We start from the raw sequence: 25,625 nt of genomic DNA, 5'->3' as shown, positions 1-25,625 counted from the left end.
TGATTTCAATGGCTGGATATCGGCGATTTTAGGAGGCGTGGCAGAATACAATGATATCATTGGCCGAATCATATGGTCATTTGCATATGGTGTTGTTGCCTGTATTTTAATTTATTTTGATATTGTTAGCATCGATACAAGTGAAAGATTTATTTTTCACTATAAAAGAACTACATTTGTGCCTCGTGTAAAAATCTAGATATTTATTTTCCTCAAATTGATTTTTTATGAGCATAGCTTTGAGTACCACTAAGTAGATTATGTTTGAATTTAGTGAGGTAACCTTTTAGATAAAGGGTCTTTAATGGATTTTAGCTCTTTAAGTATTTGTCTAGCAGGTTTTCTCCTCAAGAGAAAGCCCAAAAGGTTGTACTAAAATAAGAAACACTTGTTATTGTCAAATGGTCAGTAGCAATTAGTGATGGGAAGTTTGGATCATTTTCCCGACTTGGACCTTTGAGTCTTATTTAGTAAAATGAACAAATCATCTTTCAAATCATTTTGTTCAATTCTCTTTCCGGCTCACACTGCATACTAGGTTAAGCTTATGGGGCTGTCGTGATGAGCGAACGACTCGAACCGAAGACTCGAGAGATGAACTAATCAATTCTGTTTCCGGCTCAGACTGAGTTGGTTAAGCTTATGGGGCTGTCACGTGATGAACGAACAACATCGAAAAACCGAAGACTCGAAACAGGTGAATCAATCCAATACAGAAACTATAGGAAGTTGCAAATGCGCATGTGTGACTGAACGAATCACTCCCACGAGACGACTCGTTCTTCCCGAGTCACATTAAAGATTCGTTCAAAATGAGCGAATCGTTCAAAACGACCCATCACTAGTAAAAATGCATTGAGTGAATTTGGTTTGTTTATTCCTAGTTTTTATACTCTGTTTATGTTTAGGATTCATTTGCTCAGAGTTTGTTGCACTTGCTGCTTCTTGAGCAGCTCTTTTTTTCTCCATCCTAACGGCCCGCTGTTTCTCTTCTTTTGTCGGTATCTTTTGCGTTAAAACTGATTAAGGTAGTTTTTGTGTTGCAATTGTTTAGTACGTTTTCTTTAATTTTTCACTTAAGCTAGCACTTGAGTCATCAATCTGCCTCAAGAATGATTAGCGAAGGTGGTAGGGAATGAGAAAGGCGCCCAAACGCATGTACTGCAAGGCCGCCCTGCTGCGCGATGCCAAGAGTTGATTCTACAATACAATACACTAAAGAGTAATAAAAATCATCACCCTGAGAGCGGATAGTAGATGTCCCGTAGTATATGTGTACCAAATTTCAAGTCAATAGGTGAAACGGTTTGTGAGCTCCAGGTGATTTAAAATCCTGGACAGACAAACAAACAGCCACGGTATCGTATTATATAAAAAGACAAGTGCCGTTTCTGTACTATGGAGGGGGCAAAAAACAGAATGGAACTGCCTGGATATCGGCGATTTTAGGAGGTGTGGCAGAATACAATGATATCATTGGCCGAATCATATGGTCATTTGCATATGGTGTTGCTGCCTGTATTTTAATTTATTTTGATATTGTTAGCATCGATGCAAGTGAAACATTTATTTTTCACTATAAAAGAACTACATTTGTGCCTCATGTAAAAATCTAGATATTTTATTTTCCTCAAATTGATTTTTTATGAGCATAGCTTTGAGTAACCACTAAGTAGATTATTATTTATTTTAAAGGTTATTTATTTTTACTATTTTTTTAAAAGCCTAGCTTGTTGTGCAATTTTTTTGAAATATATGTTGTGATTTTTAAGTTGATTTGTTAAGATTATTAGGCTCTGTGATTTTAGTATCTTTTAATTTGTAATTATTTTTATGTAAATTGTTTTAATTCATTTGTGAATAGTTATCCTCTTTGCTATAAAGCTTTTCTCCCACAAAAATAAACAATAAAAATAATTCAAGAGTGTGTACACAGTGTCAGTGTTTCAAAAGTATAGTTTACAAAGACAATCTGATTTAGTAAATAACTGCACAGTTAAGTAATCAAGTATAAAAGTTATTTAGTGACAAGTTATTAAGTATCTTTGGTAAGTACATGTGACTTTTCAGTCCGTTAAAAAAACAACTTGTAAACATTGAAGGTAATTTATTATGGCCTAAACATATAGTAAGTGACTCAAAAATGTTTCATAAATCATACAACACTTACTTTTCTTACGTTAGAAGCAATAAATAAAGGCTTCTAATACATCTCTACTTTTTTTCTGAAATGGCACCCCCTCAAGAGTGTGTTTTATGAGACGTTCTTGTAAACGTAATCTATATGAAGAGTTCCAGTCTGTTTTTTGCCCCCTCCATAGTACAGAAACGGCACTTGTCTTTTTATATAATACGATACCGTGACTGTTCGTTTGTCTGTCCAGGATTTTAAATCACCTGGAGCTCACAAACCGTTTCACCTATTGACTTGAAATTTGGTACACATATACTACGTGACGTCCACTATCCGCTTTGGGTGATGATTTTTATTACTCTTTTTATTTTATTGTATTGTAGAATCAACTCTTGGCAGCGCATCAGGGCAGCCGTGCAGCACATGCGTTTGGGAGCCGTTCTCATTCCCTACCACCTTCGCTAATCATTCTTGAGGCAGATTGATGACTCAAGTGCTAGCTTAAGTGAAAAATTAAAGAAAACATACTAAGCAATTGCAACACAAAACTACCTTAATCAGTTTTAACGAAAAGATACCGACGAAAGAAGAGAAACAGCGGGCCGTTAGGATGGAGAAAAAAAGAGCTGCTCAAGAAGCAGCAAGTGCAACAAACTCTGAGCAAATGAATGCTAAACATAAACAGAATATGACAACTAAGAATGAACAAACCAAATTTACTCAATGCATCGTTACTGACCGTTTCATAACAACAAACTTTTCTTACTTTAGTACAATTTTATGGGCTTTCTCTTGATGAGAAAACCTGCTGGACAAATACTTAAAGAGCTAAAATCCATTAAAGATCACGTTATCTTAAAGGTTACCTCCACTAAATTCAAACACGATCTACTTAGTGGTACTCAAAGCTATGCTCATAAAAAAGCAATTTTAGGAAAACAAAATATCTACATTTTACACAAGGCAAATGTTGTTCTTTTATAGTGAAAAATAAATCTTTCACTTGTATCGATACTAACAATATCAAAATAAAGTAAAATACAGGCAACAACACCATATGCAAATGACCATATGATTCGCCAATGATGTCATTGTATTCCACCACGCCTCCTAAAATCGCCGATATCCAGCCATTGAAATCAAGCGCGCACTGATGGCCTTAGCCAGGGTTGCCAAGCCATTGCAATGACCTGTAAATGTTAAGTCCTCATTAGAACAATTAGTATTTGTATCGATGTCTATCTACCTATATAATGTTTACCAAGAAAGTTTATGTTAGCTAAAAATACAGATTAATTTTTAAAAAAAGCTCAGTAACTGTAAAATGTGGTTAAAAATCAGCTGTCTGATTGTTCGGACATGTACTCGATAAGTTTGTAGTGCTGTGTGCCGAGTGCCACAAGTGGAGCCAGTAGCCAGTAAAGAACAGCTGGCAGTAAACTAAATGCGGTCCTTTCTGTCTGCTTCGGGTTCCATTCCAGGGGGTTCATCATGTGGTGGGTGCTGAAACAACATACCTGTTTAAGATTATCGTTATATTCTCACTAGGGGACTCCCTAGAGTCTTTGGCACCCAAACCTCCAGAATATTAATAAATCTGTAAATGTACAAAAGAAAAATGATTATTTATTGAAGTCAAACTCATGAAATTCTATAAATATGTAAAAGAAAAATGAATTATTTAGTGGAGTAAAAATCATGAAATGAGAATAAAATGTTTACTCTCTTACCGATTGGAGTATCCTGTTAAACTGAGGTCCACTGTGCTCGATGAGTATTTAGAAGAGACTAAAGAAACAATCCATTCATTTTAACTGACATTCTTATAGATATAAAAAAAGACTCATTTAAATAACAGGAGAAATCCTGTGAAAACTAAATTGGTATGCAGTGGGTCATCGTAACTCATCCTTCAGCTAACTAAATCACCTAAATACAAACATTGGTGTTATGAATAGATAATAGCTAATAGTTTGTTTCTGTGAAAGAAAGTTTACTCCATGAAAAATATAAATAAAAAAACACGACTTTCTTGATATTAAAAACCATGACTTTCTTGATATTTTAGTTTATAATTTAAAAACGGAATAAGAATCTGAAGATCTAACAACATCATATTAAAGTTGGATAAATTCTGAAAAGAATGATACCAAACGTATATATGTAGATTTTAAAATAAGCCGATTTAATAAAGCGTGACATAAAACAGTTGCACTTTTAAGCTTAGGATTTTATTTAGAGTGAGAGTAGATTTCGCGAAATGTTGTCATTATGCTAAGCTTTCAATTTATTTTAATTTAAACGGCATTTATATGTTTTGGAAATGTCTTAGTTTTAAAAAAATATTCTATGTAGAGTGTCACCATTAGTGATGGGTCGTTCTTAAACTAATACTAATTGTTCTAATGAGGACTTAACATTTATAGGTCATTGCAATGGCTTGGCAACCCTGGCTAAGGCCATCAGTGCAGGCTTGATTTCAATGACTGGATATCGGCGATTTTAGGAGGCGTGGCAGAATACAGTGATATCATTGGCCGAATCATATGGTCATTTGCATATGGTGTTGTTGCCTGTATTTTAATTTATTTTGATATTGTTAGCATCGATACAAGTGAAAGATTTATTTTTCACTATAAAAGAACTACATTTGTGCCTCATGTAAAAATCTAGATAGTTTGTTTTCCTAAAATTGCTTTTTTATGAGCATAGCTTTGAGTACCACTAAGTAGATCATGTTTGAATTTAGTGGGGTAACCTTTTAGATAAAGGGATCTTTAATGGATTTTAGCTCTTTAAGTATTTGTCTAGCAGGTTTTCTCCTCAAGAGAAAGCCTAAAAGGTTGTACTAAAATAAGAAACACTTGTTATTGTCAAATGGTCAGTAGCAATTAGTGATGGGAAGTTTGGATCATTTTCCCGACTTGGACCTTTGAGTCTTATTTAGTAAAATGAACAAATCATCTTTCAAATCATTTTGTTCAATTCTCTTTCCGGCTCACACTGCATACTAGGTTAAGCTTATGGGGCTGTCGCGTGATGAACGAACGACTCGAACCCGAAGACTCGAGAGATGAACTAATCAATTCTGTTTCCGGCTCAGACTGAGTTGGTTAAGCTTATGGGGCTGTCACGTGATGAACGAACAACTCGAAAAACCCGAAGACTCGAAACAGGTGAATCAATCCAATACAGAAACTATAGGAAGTTGCGCAAATGCGCATGTGTGACTGAACGAATCACTCCCACGAGACGACTCGTTCTTCCCGAGTCACATTAAAGATTCGTTCAAAATGAACGAATCGTTCAAGAACGACCCATCACTAGTAAAAATGCATTGAGTGAATTTGGTTTGTTTATTCCTAGTTTTTATACTCTGTTTATGTTTAGGATTCATTTGCTCAGAGTTTGTTGCACTTGCTGCTTCTTGAGCAGCTCTTTTTTTCTCCATCCTAACGGCCCGCTGTTTCTCTTCTTTCGTCGGTATCTTTTGCGTTAAAACTGATTAAGGTAGTTTTGTGTTGCAATTGTTTAGTATGTTTTCTTTAATTTTTCACTTAAGCTAGCACTTGAGTCATCAATCTGCCTCAAGAATGATTAGCGAAGGTGGTAGGGAATGAGAAAGCGCCCAAACGCATGTACTGCAAGGCCGCCCTGCTGCGCGATGCCAAGAGTTGATTCTACAATACAATACACTAAAGAGTAATAAAAATCATCACCCTGAGAGCGGATAGTAGATGTCCCGTAGTATATGTGTACCAAATTTCAAGTCAATAGGTGAAACGGTTTGTGAGCTCCAGGTGATTTAAAATCCTGGACAGACAAACAAACAGCCACGGTATCGTATTATATAAAAAGACAAGTGCCGTTTCTGTACTATGGAGGGGGCAAAAAACAGAATGGAACTGCCTGGATATCGGCGATTTTAGGAGGTGTGGCAGAATACAATGATATCATTGGCCGAATCATATGGTCATTTGCATATGGTGTTGCTGCCTGTATTTTAATTTATTTTGATATTGTTAGCATCGATACAAGTGAAAGATTTATTTTTCACTATAAAAGAACTACATTTGTGCCTCGTGTAAAAATCTAGATATTTTATTTTCCTCAAATTGATTTTTTATGAGCATAGCTTTGAGTAACCACTAAGTAGATTATTATTTATTTTAAAGGTTATTTATTTTTACTATTTTTTCAAAAGCCTAGCTTGTTGTGCAATTTTTTTGAAATATATATTGTGATTTTTAAGTTGATTTGTTAAGATTATTAGGCTCTGTGATTTTAGTATCTTTTAATTTGTAATTATTTTTATGTAAATTGTTTTAATTCATTTGTGAATAGTTATCCTCTTTGCTATAAAGCTTTTCTCCCACAAAAATAAGCAATAAAAATAATTCAAGTGTGTGTACACAGTGTCAGTGTTTCAAAAGTATAGTTTACAAAGACAATCTGATTTAGTAAATAACTGCACAGTTAAGTAATCAAGTATAAAAGTTATTTAGTGACAAGTTATTAAGTATCTTTGGTAAGTACATGTGACTTTTCAGTCCGTTAAAAACAACTTGTAAACATTGAAGGTAATTTATTATGGCCTAAACATATAGTAAGTGACTCAAAAATGTTTCATAAATCATACAACACTTACTTTTCTTACGTTAGAAGCAATAAATAAAGGCTTCTAATACATCTCTACTTTTTTTCTGAAATGGCACCCCCTCAAGAGTGTGTTTTTATGAGACGTTCTTGTAAACGTAATCTATATGAAGAGTTCCAGTCTGTTTTTTGCCCCCTCCATAGTACAGAAACGGCACTTGTCTTTTTATATAATACGATACGTGACTGTTCGTTTGTCTGTCCAGGATTTTAAATCACCTGGAGCTCACAAACCGTTTCACCTATTGACTTGAAATTTGGTACACATATACTACGTGACGTCCACTATCCGCTTTGGGTGATGATTTTTATTACTCTTTTTATTTTATTGTATTGTAGAATCAACTCTTGGCAGCGCATCAGGGCGGCCGTGCAGCACATGCGTTTGGGAGCCGTTCTCATTCCCTACCACCTTCGCTAATCATTCTTGAGGCAGATTGATGACTCAAGTGCTAGCTTAAGTGAAAAATTAAAGAAAACATACTAAGCAATTGCAACACAAAAACTACCTTAATCAGTTTTAACGCGAAAAGATACCGACGAAAGAAGAGAAACAGCGGGCCGTTAGGATGGAGAAAAAAAGAGCTGCTCAAGAAGCAGCAAGTGCAACAAACTCTGAGCAAATGAATGCTAAACATAAACAGAATATGACAACTAAGAATGAACAAACCAAATTTACTCAATGCATCGTTACTGACCGTTTCATAACAACAAACTTTTCTTACTTTAGTACAATTTTATGGGCTTTCTCTTGATGAGAAAACCTGCTGGACAAATACTTAAAGAGCTAAAATCCATTAAAGATCACGTTATCTTAAAGGTTACCTCCACTAAATTCAAACACGATCTACTTAGTGGTACTCAAAGCTATGCTCATAAAAAAGCAATTTTAGGAAAACAAAATATCTACATTTTACACAAGGCAAATGTTGTTCTTTTATAGTGAAAAATAAATCTTTCACTTGTATCGATACTAACAATATCAAAATAAAGTAAAATACAGGCAACAACACCATATGCAAATGACCATATGATTCGCCAATGATGTCATTGTATTCCACCACGCCTCCTAAAATCGCCGATATCCAGCCATTGAAATCAAGCGCGCACTGATGGCCTTAGCCAGGGTTGCCAAGCCATTGCAATGACCTGTAAATGTTAAGTCCTCATTAGAACAATTAGTATTTGTATCGATGTCTATCTACCTATATAATGTTTACCAAGAAAGTTTATGTTAGCTAAAAATACAGATTAATTTTTAAAAAGCTCAGTAACTGTAAAATGTGGTTAAAAATCAGCTGTCTGATTGTTCGGACATGTACTCGATAAGTTTGTAGTGCTGTGTGCGAGTGCCACAAGTGGAGCCAGTAGCCAGTAAAGAACAGCTGGCAGTAAACTAAATGCGGTCCTTTCTGTCTGCTTCGGGTTCCATTCCAGGGGGTTCATCATGTGGTGGGTGCTGAAACAACATACCTGTTTAAGATTATCGTTATATTCTCACTAGGGGACTCCCTAGAGTCTTTGGCACCCAAACCTCCAGAATATTAATAAATCTGTAAATGTACAAAAGAAAAATGATTATTTATTGAAGTCAAACTCATGAAATTCTATAAATATGTAAAAGAAAAATGAATTATTTAGTGGAGTAAAAATCATGAAATGAGAATAAAATGTTTACTCTCTTACCGATTGGAGTATCCTGTTAAACTGAGGTCCACTGTGCTCGATGAGTATTTAGAAGAGACTAAAGAAACAATCCATTCATTTTAACTGACATTCTTATAGATATAAAAAAAGACTCATTTAAATAACAGGAGAAATCCTGTGAAAACTAAATTGGTATGCAGTGGGTCATCGTAACTCATCCTTCAGCTAACTAAATCACCTAAATACAAACATTGGTGTTATGAATAGATAATAGCTAATAGTTTGTTTCTGTGAAAGAAAGTTTACTCCATGAAAAATATAAATAAAAAAACACGACTTTCTTGATATTAAAAACCATGACTTTCTTGATATTTTAGTTTATAATTTAAAAACGGAATAAGAATCTGAAGATCTAACAACATCATATTAAAGTTGGATAAATTCTGAAAAGAATGATACCAAACGTATATATGTAGATTTTAAAATAAGCCGATTTAATAAACGTGACATAAAACAGTTGCACTTTTAAGCTTAGGATTTTATTTAGAGTGAGAGTAGATTTCGCGAAATGTTGTCATTATGCTAAGCTTTCAATTTATTTTAATTTAAACGGCATTTATATGTTTTGGAAATGTCTTAGTTTTAAAAAAATATTCTATGTAGAGTGTCACCATTAGTGATGGGTCGTTCTTAAACTAATACTAATTGTTCTAATGAGGACTTAACATTTATAGGTCATTGCAATGGCTTGGCAACCCTGGCTAAGGCCATCAGTGCAGGCTTGATTTCAATGGCTGGATATCGGCGATTTTAGGAGGCGTGGCAGAATACAGTGATATCATTGGCCGAATCATATGGTCATTTGCATATGGTGTTGTTGCCTGTATTTTAATTTATTTTGATATTGTTAGCATCGATACAAGTGAAAGATTTATTTTTCACTATAAAAGAACTACATTTGTGCCTCATGTAAAAATCTAGATAGTTTGTTTTCCTAAAATTGCTTTTTTATGAGCATAGCTTTGAGTACCACTAAGTAGATCATGTTTGAATTTAGTGGGGTAACCTTTTAGATAAAGGGATCTTTAATGGATTTTAGCTCTTTAAGTATTTGTCTAGCAGGTTTTCTCCTCAAGAGAAAGCCTAAAAGGTTGTACTAAAATAAGAAACACTTGTTATTGTCAAATGGTCAGTAGCAATTAGTGATGGGAAGTTTGGATCATTTTCCCGACTTGGACCTTTGAGTCTTATTTAGTAAAATGAACAAATCATCTTTCAAATCATTTTGTTCAATTCTCTTTCCGGCTCACACTGCATACTAGGTTAAGCTTATGGGGCTGTCGCGTGATGAACGAACGACTCGAACCGAAGACTCGAGAGATGAACTAATCAATTCTGTTTCCGGCTCAGACTGAGTTGGTTAAGCTTATGGGGCTGTCACGTGATGAACGAACAACTCGAAAAACCCGAAGACTCGAAACAGGTGAATCAATCCAATACAGAAACTATAGGAAGTTGCAAATGCGCATGTGTGACTGAACGAATCACTCCCGAGACGACTCGTTCTTCCCGAGTCACATTAAAGATTCGTTCAAAATGAACGAATCGTTCAAGAACGACCCATCACTAGTAAAAATGCATTGAGTGAATTTGGTTTGTTTATTCCTAGTTTTTATACTCTGTTTATGTTTAGGATTCATTTGCTCAGAGTTTGTTGCACTTGCTGCTTCTTGAGCAGCTCTTTTTTTCTCCATCCTAACGGCCCGCTGTTTCTCTTCTTTCGTCGGTATCTTTTCGCGTTAAAACTGATTAAGGTAGTTTTGTGTTGCAATTGTTTAGTATGTTTTCTTTAATTTTTCACTTAAGCTAGCACTTGAGTCATCAATCTGCCTCAAGAATGATTAGCGAAGGTGGTAGGGAATGAGAAAGGCGCCCAAACGCATGTACTGCAAGGCCGCCCTGCTGCGCGATGCCAAGAGTTGATTCTACAATACAATACACTAAAGAGTAATAAAAATCATCACCCTGAGAGCGGATAGTAGATGTCCCGTAGTATATGTGTACCAAATTTCAAGTCAATAGGTGAAACGGTTTGTGAGCTCCAGGTGATTTAAAATCCTGGACAGACAAACAAACAGCCACGTATCGTATTATATAAAAAGACAAGTGCCGTTTCTGTACTATGGAGGGGGCAAAAAACAGAATGGAACTGCCTGGATATCGGCGATTTTAGGAGGTGTGGCAGAATACAATGATATCATTGGCCGAATCATATGGTCATTTGCATATGGTGTTGCTGCCTGTATTTTAATTTATTTTGATATTGTTAGCATCGATACAAGTGAAAGATTTATTTTTCACTATAAAAGAACTACATTTGTGCCTCATGTAAAAATCTAGATATTTTATTTTCCTCAAATTGATTTTTTATGAGCATAGCTTTGAGTAACCACTAAGTAGATTATTATTTATTTTAAAGGTTATTTATTTTTACTATTTTTTCAAAAGCCTAGCTTGTTGTGCAATTTTTTTGAAATATATATTGTGATTTTTAAGTTGATTTGTTAAGATTATTAGGCTCTGTGATTTTAGTATCTTTTAATTTGTAATTATTTTTATGTAAATTGTTTTAATTCATTTGTGAATAGTTATCCTCTTTGCTATAAAGCTTTTCTCCCACAAAAATAAACAATAAAAATAATTCAAGTGTGTGTACACAGTGTCAGTGTTTCAAAAGTATAGTTTACAAAGACAATCTGATTTAGTAAATAACTGCACAGTTAAGTAATCAAGTATAAAAGTTATTTAGTGACAAGTTATTAAGTATCTTTGGTAAGTACATGTGACTTTTCAGTCCGTTAAAAAAACAACTTGTAAACATTGAAGGTAATTTATTATGGCCTAAACATATAGTAAGTGACTCAAAAATGTTTCATAAATCATACAACACTTACTTTTCTTACGTTAGAAGCAATAAATAAAGGCTTCTAATACATCTCTACTTTTTTTCTGAAATGGCACCCCCTCAAGAGTGTGTTTTTATGAGACGTTCTTGTAAACGTAATCTATATGAAGAGTTCCAGTCTGTTTTTTGCCCCCTCCATAGTACAGAAACGGCACTTGTCTTTTTATATAATACGATACCGTGACTGTTCGTTTGTCTGTCCAGGATTTTAAATCACCTGGAGCTCACAAACCGTTTCACCTATTGACTTGAAATTTGGTACACATATACTACGTGACGTCCACTATCCGCTTTCGGGTGATGATTTTTATTACTCTTTTTATTTTATTGTATTGTAGAATCAACTCTTGGCAGCGCGCATCAGGGCGGCCGTGCAGCACATGCGTTTGGGAGCCGTTCTCATTCCCTACCACCTTCGCTAATCATTCTTGAGGCAGATTGATGACTCAAGTGCTAGCTTAAGTGAAAAATTAAAGAAAACATACTAAGCAATTGCAACACAAAAACTACCTTAATCAGTTTTAACGCGAAAAGATACCGACGAAAGAAGAGAAACAGCGGGCCGTTAGGATGGAGAAAAAAAGAGCTGCTCAAGAAGCAGCAAGTGCAACAAACTCTGAGCAAATGAATGCTAAACATAAACAGAATATGACAACTAAGAATGAACAAACCAAATTTACTCAATGCATCGTTACTGACCGTTTCATAACAACAAACTTTTCTTACTTTAGTACAATTTTATGGGCTTTCTCTTGATGAGAAAACCTGCTGGACAAATACTTAAAGAGCTAAAATCCATTAAAGATCACGTTATCTTAAAGGTTACCTCCACTAAATTCAAACACGATCTACTTAGTGGTACTCAAAGCTATGCTCATAAAAAAGCAATTTTAGGAAAACAAAATATCTACATTTTTACACAAGGCGCAAATGTTGTTCTTTTATAGTGAAAAATAAATCTTTCACTTGTATCGATACTAACAATATCAAAATAAAGTAAAATACAGGCAACAACACCATATGCAAATGACCATATGATTCGGCCAATGATGTCATTGTATTCCACCACGCCTCCTAAAATCGCCGATATCCAGCCATTGAAATCAAGCGCGCACTGATGGCCTTAGCCAGGGTTGCCAAGCCATTGCAATGACCTGTAAATGTTAAGTCCTCATTAGAACAATTAGTATTTGTATCGATGTCTATCTACCTATATAATGTTTACCAAGAAAGTTTATGTTAGCTAAAAATACAGATTAATTTTTAAAAAAAGCTCAGTAACTGTAAAATGTGGTTAAAAATCAGCTGTCTGATTGTTCGGACATGTACTCGATAAGTTTGTAGTGCTGTGTGCCGAGTGCCACAAGTGGAGCCAGTAGCCAGTAAAGAACAGCTGGCAGTAAACTAAATGCGGTCCTTTCTGTCTGCTTCGGGTTCCATTCCAGGAGGATCATCATGTGGTGGGTGCTGAAACAACATACCTGTTTAAGATTATCGTTATATTCTCACTAGGGGACTCCCTAGAGTCTTTGGCACCCAAACCTCCAGAATATTAATAAATCTGTAAATGTACAAAAGAAAAATGATTATTTATTGAAGTCAAACTCATGAAATTCTATAAATATGTAAAAGAAAAATGAATTATTTAGTGGAGTAAAAATCATGAAATGAGAATAAAATGTTTACTCTCTTACCGATTGGAGTATCCTGTTAAACTGAGGTCCACTGTGCTCGATGAGTATTTAGAAGAGACTAAAGAAACAATCCATTCATTTTAACTGACATTCTTATAGATATAAAAAAAGACTCATTTAAATAACAGGAGAAATCCTGTGAAAACTAAATTGGTATGCAGTGGGTCATCGTAACTCATCCTTCAGCTAACTAAATCACCTAAATACAAACATTGGTGTTATGAATAGATAATAGCTAATAGTTTGTTTCTGTGAAAGAAAGTTTACTCCATGAAAAATATAAATAAAAAAACACGACTTTCTTGATATTAAAAACCATGACTTTCTTGATATTTTAGTTTATAATTTAAAAACGGAATAAGAATCTGAAGATCTAACAACATCATATTAAAGTTGGATAAATTCTGAAAAGAATGATACCAAACGTATATATGTAGATTTTAAAATAAGCCGATTTAATAAACGTGACATAAAACAGTTGCACTTTTAAGCTTAGGATTTTATTTAGAGTGAGAGTAGATTCGTGAAATGTTGTCATTATGCTAAGCTTTCAATTTATTTTAATTTAAACGGCATTTATATGTTTTGGAAATGTCTTAGTTTTAAAAAAATATTCTATGTAGAGTGTCACCATTAGTGATGGGTCGTTCTTAAACTAATACTAATTGTTCTAATGAGGACTTAACATTTATAGGTCATTGCAATGGCTTGGCAACCCTGGCTAAGGCCATCAGTGCAGGCTTGATTTCAATGGCTGGATATCGGCGATTTTAGGAGGCGTGGCAGAATACAGTGATATCATTGGCCGAATCATATGGTCATTTGCATATGGTGTTGTTGCCTGTATTTTAATTTATTTTGATATTGTTAGCATCGATACAAGTGAAAGATTTATTTTTCACTATAAAAGAACTACATTTGTGCCTCATGTAAAAATCTAGATAGTTTGTTTTCCTAAAATTGCTTTTTTATGAGCATAGCTTTGAGTACCACTAAGTAGATCATGTTTGAATTTAGTGGGGTAACCTTTTAGATAAAGGGATCTTTAATGGATTTTAGCTCTTTAAGTATTTGTCTAGCAGGTTTTCTCCTCAAGAGAAAGCCTAAAAGGTTGTACTAAAATAAGAAACACTTGTTATTGTCAAATGGTCAGTAGCAATTAGTGATGGGAAGTTTGGATCATTTTCCCGACTTGGACCTTTGAGTCTTATTTAGTAAAATGAACAAATCATCTTTCAAATCATTTTGTTCAATTCTCTTTCCGGCTCACACTGCATACTAGGTTAAGCTTATGGGGCTGTCGCGTGATGAACGAACGACTCGAACCGAAGACTCGAGAGATGAACTAATCAATTCTGTTTCCGGCTCAGACTGAGTTGGTTAAGCTTATGGGGCTGTCACGTGATGAACGAACAACTCGAAAAACCCGAAGACTCGAAACAGGTGAATCAATCCAATACAGAAACTATAGGAAGTTGCAAATGCGCATGTGTGACTGAACGAATCACTCCCACGAGACGACTCGTTCTTCCCGAGTCACATTAAAGATTCGTTCAAAATGAACGAATCGTTCAAGAACGACCCATCACTAGTAAAAATGCATTGAGTGAATTTGGTTTGTTTATTCCTAGTTTTTATACTCTGTTTATGTTTAGGATTCATTTGCTCAGAGTTTGTTGCACTTGCTGCTTCTTGAGCAGCTCTTTTTTTCTCCATCCTAACGGCCCGCTGTTTCTCTTCTTTCGTCGGTATCTTTTGCGTTAAAACTGATTAAGGTAGTTTTGTGTTGCAATTGTTTAGTACGTTTTCTTTAATTTTTCACTTAAGCTAGCACTTGAGTCATCAATCTGCCTCAAGAATGATTAGCGAAGGTGGTAGGGAATGAGAAAGGCGCCCAAACGCATGTACTGCAAGGCCGCCCTGCTGCGCGATGCCAAGAGTTGATTCTACAATACAATACACTAAAGAGTAATAAAAATCATCACCCTGAGAGCGGATAGTAGATGTCCCGTAGTATATGTGTACCAAATTTCAAGTCAATAGGTGAAACGGTTTGTGAGCTCCAGGTGATTTAAAATCCTGGACAGACAAACAAACAGCCACGTATCGTATTATATAAAAAGACAAGTGCCGTTTCTGTACTATGGAGGGGGCAAAAAACAGAATGGAACTGCCTGGATATCGGCGATTTTAGGAGGTGTGGCAGAATACAATGATATCATTGGCCGAATCATATGGTCATTTGCATATGGTGTTGCTGCCTGTATTTTAAATTTATTTTGATATTGTTAGCATCGATGCAAGTGAAAGATTTATTTTTCACTATAAAAGAACTACATTTGTGCCTCGTGTAAAAATCTAGATATTTTATTTTCCTCAAATTGATTTTTTATGAGCATAGCTTTGAGTAACCACTAAGTAGATTATTATTTATTTTAAAGGTTATTTATTTTTACTATTTTTTTAAAAGCCTAGCTTGTTGTGCAATTTTTTTGAAATATATATTGTGATTTTTAAGTTGATTTGTTAAGATTATTAGGCTCTGTGATTTTAGTATCTTTTAATTTGTAATTATTTTTATGTAAATTGTTTTAATTCATTTGTGAATAGTTATCCTCTTTGCTATAAAGCTTTTCTCCCACAAAAATAAACAATAAAAATAATTCAAGAGTGTGTACACAGTGTCAGTGTTTCAAAAGTATAGTTTACAAAGACAATCTGATTTAGTAAATAACTGCACAGTTAAGTAATCAAGTATAAAAGTTATTTAGTGACAAGTTATTAAGTATCTTTGGTAAGTACATGTGACTTTTCAGTCCGTTAAAAACAACTTGTAAACATTGAAGGTAATTTATTATGGCCTAAACATATAGTAAGTGACTCAAAAATGTTTCATAAATCATACAACACTTACTTTTCTTACGTTAGAAGCAATAAATAAAGGCTTCTAATACATCTCTACTTTTTTTCTGAAATGGCACCCCCTCAAGAGTGTGTTTTTATGAGACGTTCTTGTAAACGTAATCTATATGAAGAGTTCCAGTCTGTTTTTGCCCCCTCCATAGTACAGAAACGGCACTTGTCTTTTTATATAATACGATACCGTGACTGTTCGTTTGTCTGTCCAGGATTTTAAATCACCTGGAGCTCACAAACCGTTTCACCTATTGACTTGAAATTTGGTACACATATACTACGTGACGTCCACTATCCGCTTTCGGGTGATGATTTTTATTACTCTTTTTATTTTATTGTATTGTAGAATCAACTCTTGGCAGCGCATCAGGGCGGCCGTGCAGCACATGCGTTTGGGAGCCGTTCTCATTCCCTACCACCTTCGCTAATCATTCTTGAGGCAGATTGATGACTCAAGTGCTAGCTTAAGTGAAAAATTAAAGAAAACATACTAAGCAATTGCAACACAAAACTACCTTAATCAGTTTTAAGCGAAAAGATACCGACGAAAGAAGAGAAACAGCGGGCCGTTAGGATGGAGAAAAAAAGAGCTGCTCAAGAAGCAGCAAGTGCAACAAACTCTGAGCAAATGAATGCTAAACATAAACAGAATATGACAACTAAGAATGAACAAACCAAATTTACTCAATGCATCGTTACTGACCGTTTCATAACAACAAACTTTTCTTACTTTAGTACAATTTTATGGGCTTTCTCTTGATGAGAAAACCTGCTGGACAAATACTTAAAGAGCTAAAATCCATTAAAGATCACGTTATCTTAAAGGTTACCTCCACTAAATTCAAACACGATCTACTTAGTGGTACTCAAAGCTATGCTCATAAAAAAGCAATTTTAGGAAAACAAAATATCTACATTTTTACACAAGGCGCAAATGTTGTTCTTTTATAGTGAAAAATAAATCTTTCACTTGTATCGATACTAACAATATCAAAATAAAGTAAAATACAGGCAACAACACCATATGCAAATGACCATATGATTCGGCCAATGATGTCATTGTATTCCACCACGCCTCCTAAAATCGCCGATATCCAGCCATTGAAATCAAGCGCGCACTGATGGCCTTAGCCAGGGTTGCCAAGCCATTGCAATGACCTGTAAATGTTAAGTCCTCATTAGAACAATTAGTATTTGTATCGATGTCTATCTACCTATATAATGTTTACCAAGAAAGTTTATGTTAGCTAAAAATACAGATTAATTTTTAAAAAAAGCTCAGTAACTGTAAAATGTGGTTAAAAATCAGCTGTCTGATTGTTCGGACATGTACTCGATAAGTTTGTAGTGCTGTGTGCCGAGTGCCACAAGTGGAGCCAGTAGCCAGTAAAGAACAGCTGGCAGTAAACTAAATGCGGTCCTTTCTGTCTGCTTCGGGTTCCATTCCAGGGGGTTCATCATGTGGTGGGTGCTGAAACAACATACCTGTTTAAGATTATCGTTATATTCTCACTAGGGGACCCCTAGAGCCTTTGGCACCCAAACCTCCAGAATATTAATAAATCTGTAAATGTACAAAAGAAAAATGATTATTTATTGAAGTCAAACTCATGAAATTCTATAAATATGTAAAAGAAAAATGAATTATTTAGTGGAGTAAAAATCATGAAATGAGAATAAAATGTTTACTCTCTTACCGATTGGAGTATCCTGTTAAACTGAGGTCCACTGTGCTCGATGAGTATTTAGAAGAGACTAAAGAAACAATCCATTCATTTTAACTGACATTCTTATAGATATAAAAAAAGACTCATTTAAATAACAGGAGAAATCCTGTGAAAACTAAATTGGTATGCAGTGGGTCATCGTAACTCATCCTTCAGCTAACTAAATCACCTAAATACAAACATTGGTGTTATGAATAGATAATAGCTAATAGTTTGTTTCTGTGAAAGAAAGTTTACTCCATGAAAAATATAAATAAAAAAACACGACTTTCTTGATATTAAAAACCATGACTTTCTTGATATTTTAGTTTATAATTTAAAAACGGAATAAGAATCTGAAGATCTAACAACATCATATTAAAGTTGGATAAATTCTGAAAAGAATGATACCAAACGTATATATGTAGATTTTAAAATAAGCCGATTTAATAAACGTGACATAAAACAGTTGCACTTTTAAGCTTTGGATTTTACTTAGAGAGAGAGTAGATTTCGTGAAATGTTGTCATTATGCTAAGATTTCAATTTATTTTAATTTAAACGCCATTTATATGTTTTGGAAATGTCTTAGTTTTAAAAAAATATTCTATGTAGAGTGTCACCATTAGTGATGGGTCGTTCTTAAACTAATACTAATTGTTCTAATGAGGACTTAACATTTATAGGTCATTGCAATGGCTTGGCAACCCTGGCTAAGGCCATCAGTGCAGGCTTGATTTCAATGGCTGGATATCGGCGATTTTAGGAGGCGTGGCAGAATACAGTGATATCATTGGCCGAATCATATGGTCATTTGCATATGGTGTTGTTGCCTGTATTTTAATTTATTTTGATATTGTTAGCATCGATACAAGTGAAAGATTTATTTTTCACTATAAAAGAACTACATTTGTGCCTCATGTAAAAATCTAGATAGTTTGTTTTCCTAAAATTGCTTTTTTATGAGCATAGCTTTGAGTACCACTAAGTAGATCATGTTTGAATTTAGTGGGGTAACCTTTTAGATAAAGGGATCTTTAATGGATTTTAGCTCTTTAAGTATTTGTCTAGCAGGTTTTCTCCTCAAGAGAAAGCCTAAAAGGTTGTACTAAAATAAGAAACACTTGTTATTGTCAAATGGTCAGTAGCAATTAGTGATGGGAAGTTTGGATCATTTTCCCGACTTGGACCTTTGAGTCTTATTTAGTAAAATGAACAAATCATCTTTCAAATCATTTTGTTCAATTCTCTTTCCGGCTCAAACTGCATACTAGGTTAAGCTTATGGGGCTGTCGCGTGATGAACGAACGACTCGAACCGAAGACTCGAGAGATGAACTAATCAATTCTGTTTCCGGCTCAGACTGAGTTGGTTAAGCTTATGGGGCTGTCACGTGATGAACGAACAACTCGAAAAACCCGAAGACTCGAAACAGGTGAATCAATCCAATACAGAAACTATAGGAAGTTGCGCAAATGCGCATGTGTGACTGAACGAATCACTCCCACGAGACGACTCGTTCTTCCCGAGTCACATTAAAGATTCGTTCAAAATGAACGAATCGTTCAAGAACGACCCATCACTAGTAAAAATGCATTGAGTGAATTTGGTTTGTTTATTCCTAGTTTTTATACTCTGTTTATGTTTAGGATTCATTTGCTCAGAGTTTGTTGCACTTGCTGCTTCTTGAGCAGCTCTTTTTTTCTCCATCCTAACGGCCCGCTGTTTCTCTTCTTTCGTCGGTATCTTTTTGCGTTAAAACTGATTAAGGTAGTTTTTGTGTTGCAATTGTTTAGTACGTTTTCTTTAATTTTTCACTTAAGCTAGCACTTGAGTCATCAATCTGCCTCAAGAATGATTAGCGAAGGTGGTAGGGAATGAGAAAGGCGCCCAAACGCATGTACTGCAAGGCCGCCCTGCTGCGCGATGCCAAGAGTTGATTCTACAATACAATACACTAAAGAGTAATAAAAATCATCACCCTGAGAGCGGATAGTAGATGTCCCGTAGTATATGTGTACCAAATTTCAAGTCAATAGGTGAAACGGTTTGTGAGCTCCAGGTGATTTAAAATCCTGGACAGACAAACAAACAGCCACGTATCGTATTATATAAAAAGACAAGTGCCGTTTCTGTACTATGGAGGGGGCAAAAAACAGAATGGAACTGCCTGGATATCGGCGATTTTAGGAGGTGTGGCAGAATACAATGATATCATTGGCCGAATCATATGGTCATTTGCATATGGTGTTGCTGCCTGTATTTTAATTTATTTTGATATTGTTAGCATCGATGCAAGTGAAAGATTTATTTTTCACTATAAAAGAACTACATTTGTGCCTCATGTAAAAATCTAGATATTTTATTTTCCTCAAATTGATTTTTTATGAGCATAGCTTTGAGTAACCACTAAGTAGATTATTATTTATTTTAAAGGTTATTTATTTTTGCTATTTTTTTAAAAGCCTAGCTTGTTGTGCAATTTTTTTGAAATATATGTTGTGATTTTTAAGTTGATTTGTTAAGATTATTAGGCTCTGTGATTTTAGTATCTTTTAATTTGTAATTATTTTTATGTAAATTGTTTTAATTCATTTGTGAATAGTTATCCTCTTTGCTATAAAGCTTTTCTCCCACAAAAATAAACAATAAAAATAATTCAAGAGTGTGTACACAGTGTCAGTGTTTCAAAAGTATAGTTTACAAAGACAATCTGATTTAGTAAATAACTGCACAGTTAAGTAATCAAGTATAAAAGTTATTTAGTGACAAGTTATTAAGTATCTTTGGTAAGTACATGTGACTTTTCAGTCCGTTAAAAACAACTTGTAAACATTGAAGGTAATTTATTATGGCCTAAACATATAGTAAGTGACTCAAAAATGTTTCATAAATCATACAACACTTACTTTTCTTACGTTAGAAGCAATAAATAAAGGCTTCTAATACATCTCTACTTTTTTTCTGAAATGGCACCCCCTCAAGAGTGTGTTTTTATGAGACGTTCTTGTAAACGTAATCTATATGAAGAGTTCCAGTCTGTTTTTTGCCCCCTCCATAGTACAGAAACGGCACTTGTCTTTTTATATAATACGATACCGTGACTGTTCGTTTGTCTGTCCAGGATTTTAAATCACCTGGAGCTCACAAACCGTTTCACCTATTGACTTGAAATTTGGTACACATATACTACGTGACGTCCACTATCCGCTTTGGGTGATGATTTTTATTACTCTTTTTATTTTATTGTATTGTAGAATCAACTCTTGGCAGCGCATCAGGGCGGCCGTGCAGCACATGCGTTTGGGAGCCGTTCTCATTCCCTACCACCTTCGCTAATCATTCTTGAGGCAGATTGATGACTCAAGTGCTAGCTTAAGTGAAAAATTAAAGAAAACATACTAAGCAATTGCAACACAAAAACTACCTTAATCAGTTTTAACGCGAAAAGATACCGACGAAAGAAGAGAAACAGCGGGCCGTTAGGATGGAGAAAAAAAGAGCTGCTCAAGAAGCAGCAAGTGCAACAAACTCTGAGCAAATGAATGCTAAACATAAACAGAATATGACAACTAAGAATGAACAAACCAAATTTACTCAATGCATCGTTACTGACCGTTTCATAACAACAAACTTTTCTTACTTTAGTACAATTTTATGGGCTTTCTCTTGATGAGAAAACCTGCTGAACAAATACTTAAAGAGCTAAAATCCATTAAAGATCACGTTATCTTAAAGGTTACCTCCACTAAATTCAAACACGATCTACTTAGTGGTACTCAAAGCTATGCTCATAAAAAAGCAATTTTAGGAAAACAAAATATCTACATTTTTACACAAGGCGCAAATGTTGTTCTTTTATAGTGAAAAATAAATCTTTCACTTGTATCGATACTAACAATATCAAAATAAAGTAAAATACAGGCAACAACACCATATGCAAATGACCATATGATTCGGCCAATGATGTCATTGTATTCCACCACGCCTCCTAAAATCGCCGATATCCAGCCATTGAAATCAAGCGCGCACTGATGGCCTTAGCCAGGGTTGCCAAGCCATTGCAATGACCTGTAAATGTTAAGTCCTCATTAGAACAATTAGTATTTGTATCGATGTCTATCTACCTATATAATGTTTACCAAGAAAGTTTATGTTAGCTAAAAATACAGATTAATTTTTAAAAAAAGCTCAGTAACTGTAAAATGTGGTTAAAAATCAGCTGTCTGATTGTTCGGACATGTACTCGATAAGTTTGTAGTGCTGTGTGCCGAGTGCCACAAGTGGAGCCAGTAGCCAGTAAAGAACAGCTGGCAGTAAACTAAATGCGGTCCTTTCTGTCTGCTTCGGGTTCCATTCCAGGAGGATCATCATGTGGTGGGTGCTGAAACAACATACCTGTTTAAGATTATCGTTATATTCTCACTAGGGGACTCCCTAGAGTCTTTGGCACCCAAACCTCCAGAATATTAATAAATCTGTAAATGTACAAAAGAAAAATGATTATTTATTGAAGTCAAACTCATGAAATTCTATAAATATGTAAAAGAAAAATGAATTATTTAGTGGAGTAAAAATCATGAAATGAGAATAAAATGTTTACTCTCTTACCGATTGGAGTATCCTGTTAAACTGAGGTCCACTGTGCTCGATGAGTATTTAGAAGAGACTAAAGAAACAATCCATTCATTTTAACTGACATTCTTATAGATATAAAAAAAGACTCATTTAAATAACAGGAGAAATCCTGTGAAAACTAAATTGGTATGCAGTGGGTCATCGTAACTCATCCTTCAGCTAACTAAATCACCTAAATACAAACATTGGTGTTATGAATAGATAATAGCTAATAGTTTGTTTCTGTGAAAGAAAGTTTACTCCATGAAAAATATAAATAAAAAAACACGACTTTCTTGATATTAAAAACCATGACTTTCTTGATATTTTAGTTTATAATTTAAAAACGGAATAAGAATCTGAAGATCTAACAACATCATATTAAAGTTGGATAAATTCTGAAAAGAATGATACCAAACGTATATATGTAGATTTTAAAATAAGCCGATTTAATAAAGCGTGACATAAAACAGTTGCACTTTTAAGCTTAGGATTTTATTTAGAGTGAGAGTAGATTTTGAAATGTTGTCATTATGCTAAGCTTTCAATTTATTTTAATTTAAACGGCATTTATATGTTTTGGAAATGTCTTAGTTTTAAAAAAATATTCTATGTAGAGTGTCACCATTAGTGATGGGTCGTTCTTAAACTAATACTAATTGTTCTAATGAGGACTTAACATTTATAGGTCATTGCAATGGCTTGGCAACCCTGGCTAAGGCCATCAGTGCAGGCTTGATTTCAATGGCTGGATATCGGCGATTTTAGGAGGCGTGGCAGAATACAGTGATATCATTGGCCGAATCATATGGTCATTTGCATATGGTGTTGTTGCCTGTATTTTAATTTATTTTGATATTGTTAGCATCGATACAAGTGAAAGATTTATTTTTCACTATAAAAGAACTACATTTGTGCCTCATGTAAAAATCTAGATAGTTTGTTTTCCTAAAATTGCTTTTTTATGAGCATAGCTTTGAGTACCACTAAGTAGATCATGTTTGAATTTAGTGGGGTAACCTTTTAGATAAAGGGATCTTTAATGGATTTTAGCTCTTTAAGTATTTGTCTAGCAGGTTTTCTCCTCAAGAGAAAGCCTAAAAGGTTGTACTAAAATAAGAAACACTTGTTATTGTCAAATGGTCAGTAGCAATTAATGATGGGAAGTTTGGATCATTTTCCCGACTTGGACCTTTGAGTCTTATTTAGTAAAATGAACAAATCATCTTTCAAATCATTTTGTTCAATTCTCTTTCCGGCTCACACTGCATACTAGGTTAAGCTTATGGGGCTGTCGCGTGATGAACGAACGACTCGAACCCGAAGACTCGAGAGATGAACTAATCAATTCTGTTTCCGGCTCAGACTGAGTTGGTTAAGCTTATGGGGCTGTCACGTGATGAACGAACAACTCGAAAAACCCGAAGACTCGAAACAGGTGAATCAATCCAATACAGAAACTATAGGAAGTTGCGCAAATGCGCATGTGTGACTGAACGAATCACTCCCACGAGACGACTCGTTCTTCCCGAGTCACATTAAAGATTCGTTCAAAATGAACGAATCGTTCAAGAACGACCCATCACTAGTAAAAATGCATTGAGTGAATTTGGTTTGTTTATTCCTAGTTTTTATACTCTGTTTATGTTTAGGATTCATTTGCTCAGAGTTTGTTGCACTTGCTGCTTCTTGAGCAGCTCTTTTTTTCTCCATCCTAACGGCCCGCTGTTTCTCTTCTTTCGTCGGTATCTTTTTGCGTTAAAACTGATTAAGGTAGTTTTTGTGTTGCAATTGTTTAGTACGTTTTCTTTAATTTTTCACTTAAGCTAGCACTTAAGTCATCAATCTGCCTCAAGAATGATTAGCGAAGGTGGTAGGGAATGAGAAAGGCACCCAAACGCATGTGCTGCAAGGCCGCCCTGCTGCGCGCTGACAAGAGTTGATTCTACAATACAATACACTAAAGAGTAATAAAAATCATCACCCTGAGAGCGGATAGTAGATGTCCCGTAGTATATGTGTACCAAATTTCAAGTCAATAGGTGAAACGGTTTGTGAGCTCCAGGTGATTTAAAATCCTGGACAGACAAACAAACAGCCACGGTATCGTATTATATAAAAAGACAAGTGCCGTTTCTGTACTATGGAGGGGCAAAAAACAGAATGGAAGTAAAATCCAAAGCTTAAAAGTGCAACTGTTTTATGTCATGTTTATTAAATCGGCTTATTTTAAAACCTACATATATATGTTTGGTATCATTCTTTTCAGAATTTATCCAACTTTAATGTGATGTTGTTAGATCTTTAGATTTTTATTCCATTTTTAAATTATAAACTAAAATATCAAGAAAGTCATGGTTTTTATTTTTGATCTAGTAAACTTTCTTTCACAGAAACAAACTATTAAAAAGGAATGATCTATTCATAACACCAATGTTTGTATTTAGGTGATTTAGTTAGCTGAAGGACGAGTTACGATGACCCATTGCATACCAATTTAGTTTTCGTGTGATTTTTCCTGTTATTTAAATGAATCTTTTTTTATATGTATAAGAATGTCAGTTAAAATGAATGGATTGTTTGTTTAGTCTCTTCTAAATACTCATCGAGCACAGTGGACCTCAGTTTAACAGGATACTCCAGTCGGTAAGAGAGTAAACATTTTATTCTCATTTCATGATTTTTACTCCACTAAATAATACATTTTTCTTTTACATATTTATAGAATTTCATGAGTTTGACTTCAATAAATAATAATTTTTCTTTTGTACATTTACAGATTTACTAATATTCTGGAGGTTTGGGAGCCAAAGGCGCTAGGGGGCCCCTAGTGAGAATATAACGATAATCTTGAACAGGTATGTTGTTGCAGCATCCACCACATGATGAACCCCCTGGAATGGAACCCGAAGCAGACAGAAAGGACCGTATTTAGTTTACTGCCAGCTGTTCTTTACTGGCTACTGGCTCCACTTGTGGCACTCGGCGCACAGCACTACAAACTTATCGAGTCGGGGTCCGAACAATCAGACAGCTGATTTTTAACCACATTTTACAGTTACTGAGCTTTTTTTAAAAATTACTCTGTCTTTTTAGTTAACATAAACCTTCTTGGTAAACATTATAGAGGTAGATAGACATCGATACAAATACTATGGGTTATAACGAGGACTGAACATTTACAGGTCATTGCAATGGCTTGGCAACCCTGGCTAAGGCTATCAGTGCGCGCTTGATTTTAATGGCTGGATATCGGCGATTTTAGGAGGCGTGGTGAAATACAATGACAT

At 34.8% G+C, this 25,625-nt stretch overlaps 11 non-coding genes across 11 annotated transcripts; 6 read left to right on the top strand and 5 right to left on the bottom strand.

Annotated features, from left to right (window-relative positions):
- The first annotated feature begins 302 nt into the window (after window positions 1-302).
- On the top strand, window positions 303-363 carry LOC120533135. The gene has a single exon (XR_005634432.1). It is a non-coding gene; the product is annotated as a U7 small nuclear RNA (small nuclear RNA).
- A 2,551-nt stretch (window positions 364-2,914) lies between these two features.
- On the bottom strand, window positions 2,915-2,975 carry LOC120533139. Its single transcript, XR_005634436.1, has one exon. It is a non-coding gene; the product is annotated as a U7 small nuclear RNA (small nuclear RNA).
- Window positions 2,976-4,912: 1,937 nt separating this feature from the next.
- On the top strand, window positions 4,913-4,973 carry LOC120533144. Its single transcript, XR_005634441.1, has one exon. It is a non-coding gene; the product is annotated as a U7 small nuclear RNA (small nuclear RNA).
- A 2,556-nt stretch (window positions 4,974-7,529) lies between these two features.
- LOC120533138 lies at window positions 7,530-7,590 on the bottom strand. The gene has a single exon (XR_005634435.1). It is a non-coding gene; the product is annotated as a U7 small nuclear RNA (small nuclear RNA).
- Window positions 7,591-9,523: 1,933 nt separating this feature from the next.
- On the top strand, window positions 9,524-9,584 carry LOC120533143. Its single transcript, XR_005634440.1, has one exon. It is a non-coding gene; the product is annotated as a U7 small nuclear RNA (small nuclear RNA).
- A 2,558-nt stretch (window positions 9,585-12,142) lies between these two features.
- Window positions 12,143-12,203, bottom strand: LOC120533137. Its single transcript, XR_005634434.1, has one exon. It is a non-coding gene; the product is annotated as a U7 small nuclear RNA (small nuclear RNA).
- Window positions 12,204-14,142: 1,939 nt separating this feature from the next.
- LOC120533142 lies at window positions 14,143-14,203 on the top strand. The gene has a single exon (XR_005634439.1). It is a non-coding gene; the product is annotated as a U7 small nuclear RNA (small nuclear RNA).
- Window positions 14,204-16,756: 2,553 nt separating this feature from the next.
- LOC120533136 lies at window positions 16,757-16,817 on the bottom strand. Its single transcript, XR_005634433.1, has one exon. It is a non-coding gene; the product is annotated as a U7 small nuclear RNA (small nuclear RNA).
- Window positions 16,818-18,756: 1,939 nt separating this feature from the next.
- Window positions 18,757-18,817, top strand: LOC120533141. The gene has a single exon (XR_005634438.1). It is a non-coding gene; the product is annotated as a U7 small nuclear RNA (small nuclear RNA).
- Window positions 18,818-21,375: 2,558 nt separating this feature from the next.
- Window positions 21,376-21,436, bottom strand: LOC120533146. Its single transcript, XR_005634443.1, has one exon. It is a non-coding gene; the product is annotated as a U7 small nuclear RNA (small nuclear RNA).
- A 1,939-nt stretch (window positions 21,437-23,375) lies between these two features.
- LOC120533140 lies at window positions 23,376-23,436 on the top strand. Its single transcript, XR_005634437.1, has one exon. It is a non-coding gene; the product is annotated as a U7 small nuclear RNA (small nuclear RNA).
- The last annotated feature ends 2,189 nt before the right edge of the window (window positions 23,437-25,625 follow it).

This window comes from Polypterus senegalus, chromosome 7 (genome assembly GCF_016835505.1).
Source record: "Polypterus senegalus isolate Bchr_013 chromosome 7, ASM1683550v1, whole genome shotgun sequence".
NCBI lineage: Eukaryota > Metazoa > Chordata > Cladistia > Polypteriformes > Polypteridae > Polypterus > Polypterus senegalus.
Note: the sequence above shows the minus strand (reverse complement) of the source record. Positions and strands in the feature narration are given on the sequence as shown.